At 46.0% G+C, this 2,500-nt stretch overlaps 1 non-coding gene across 1 annotated transcript; it reads right to left on the bottom strand.

Annotated features, from left to right (window-relative positions):
* Positions 1-269: 269 nt before the first annotated feature.
* Positions 270-425, bottom strand: LOC124892074. The gene has a single exon (XR_007050060.1). It is a non-coding gene; the product is annotated as a 5.8S ribosomal RNA (ribosomal RNA).
* Between the last annotated feature and the right edge of the window lie 2,075 nt (positions 426-2,500).

Here is a 2,500-nt window from a genome sequence, read left to right as displayed (position 1 = left end):
TTCTTAAACTCAGCGGGTAATCCCTCCTGACCTGGGATCGCGGTCGGAGTGACTAAGCGCAAAAGGGTCCTGGAGTCTGGACGCACGACGGGCTATAGCCACGACAACAAAGAGAGTTAAGATACAACCACCACTTCCCGCGATATCCGTCGACGTGGACTCGCATTTAGGCTAGACGCGAGCTCGAGGTGCACGAGAAGCAAGTATCCACCACACGACAATAGTGAGACCCATGATTGAGGTGCGATGCGAGGGGGCGATGCGATTAGTGACGCCCAGGAAGACGTGCCCTCGGATTGATGGCTTCGGGCGCAACTTGTGTTCAAATACTCTAGGGTTCACGGGATTCTATAATTAACACCAAGTATCGTATTTTGCTACGTTCTTCATCGATGCGAGAGACGAGATATCTATTACCAAGAGTCATTTTTGTTTACAAAAGAAGCATAGGTCCCCCCGACACACATCGCGGACAGGATGGGCCATAGCACCCCGCCCGCGCGGACTCCCCAGTTGTTAAAAATATTTACAGGTCATTCTGCTGTACAGGTTTTGACAATGATCCTTCCGCAGGTTCACCTACGGAAACCTTGTTACGAATTCTCCTTCTTTAAATGATAAGTTTCAATGGACTTCTCGCGACGCCGCGGGCAGCGAACCGCCCACGTCGCTGCGATCCGACCATTTCACCTGGATCATTCAATTGGCAGGAACGACAGGCGGAGTGTACAAAGGGCAGGGACGTAGTCAACGCATGTTGATGACTCGTGCTTACAAGGAATTCCTCGTTGAAGACCACCAATTGGAATGATCTACCTAGGCCTGTCGGCCAAGGCTATAAACTCGTCGAATACATCAGTGTAGCGCTCGTGTGGTCCAGAACATCTAAGGGCATCACAAACCTGTTATTGCCTCAAACTTTCGCGGTCTAAAAGGTCGTAGTCCCTCTAAGAAGCTGGCCATGAAGAGATACCTCTGCATAGCTAGTCAGCAGGCTGAGGTCTCATTCGTTAACGGAATTAACTAGAAAAATCACTCCACCAACTAAAAACGGTCATGCACCACCACCAATAGAATCAAGAAAGAGGTCTTCGTTTGTCAATCCTTACTACGTTTATACCCGATAAGTTTCCTCGTGTTGAGTCAAATTAAGTCGCAGGCTCCACTCCTATTGGTGCCCTTCTGTCAATTCCTTTAAGTTTCATCCTTGCGACAATACTCCCCCCGAAACCCAAAAACATTGATTTCTCATAAGGTGCCGTCGAAATCCTAATAGTAATATCCGCCGATACCTGGTTGGCATCATTTATGAATGAGACTAGGATAGTATCTGATCGCCTTCAAGCCCCCAAATTTCGTTCTTGATTGATGAAAACATCCTTGGAAAATGCTTTCACAGTTGTTCGTATATCATAAATCCAATAATTTCACCTCTGACTTTAAAATACGAATGCCCCTGACTATCCCTGTTAATCATTACTCCGATCCCGAAGGCTAATGTAATAGGTCCAAAATCATATAATGTTATCCCATGCTAATGTATACAGAGCGTAGGCTTACGTTAAGCACTCTAATTTTTTCAAAGTAACAGTGTTGGAGGCACGACCTGGACAGTTAAGGCCAGGAGCGCATCGCCGACAGAAAGGACAAGACGACCAATGCACACCATAGGTAAACCGGCCGACCAATCCCAAAGTTCAACTTTGAGCTTTTTAACTGCAACAACTTAAATATAAGCTATTGGTGCTGGAATTACCACTTCTGTCGGCACCAGACTCTCCCTCTAATGGATCCTCGTTAAGTGATTTAGATTGTACTCATTCCAAATACCAGACTCATTGATCCCGGTATTGTTATTTATTGTCACTACCTCCCCTGTCAAGATTGGATAATTTGCGCGCCTGCTGCCTTTCTTAGATGTGGTAGCCATTTCTAAGGCTCTCTCTCCAAAATAAAACCCTAATTCTCCGCCACCCATCACCACCATGGTTGGCCACTATCCTACCATTAAAACTTGATAGGACAGAAATTTAAACAATACATCGCCGGCATGATGGCTGTGCGATCCGTCGTGTTATCATGAATAATCACTGCAATGGGCAGAGCCCGCGTCGACCTTTTATCTAGTAAATGCATCCCTTCTAGAAGTAGGGGTTTGTTGCATGTATTAGCTCTAGAATTACTACAGTTATCCGAGTAGTAGATACCATCAAACAAACTATAACTGATTTAATAAGCCATTCGCAGTTTCACAGTCTGAATTTATTCATACTTACACATGCATGGCTTAATATTTGAGACAAGCATATGACTACTGGAAGTATAAACCAGGTAGCATTCCTCATCAACGCAGGCTTCACATGAGCCCGTCCTGCCCATGAGGACGCAGACAGATTCAAGGTATGGGGCTGATAGAAGTCAATAAAGACCCCATGCCCACTGCGTCTACCGCATTTGAGAATCTTGACCGCCGCTCATGGACCATGACCGCACGACGAAG

Source organism: Capsicum annuum, unplaced genomic scaffold (genome assembly GCF_002878395.1).
Source record: "Capsicum annuum cultivar UCD-10X-F1 unplaced genomic scaffold, UCD10Xv1.1 ctg43689, whole genome shotgun sequence".
NCBI classification, from domain to species: Eukaryota; Viridiplantae; Streptophyta; class Magnoliopsida; order Solanales; family Solanaceae; genus Capsicum; species Capsicum annuum.
This window is presented reverse-complemented; position numbering and strand designations above follow the sequence as displayed.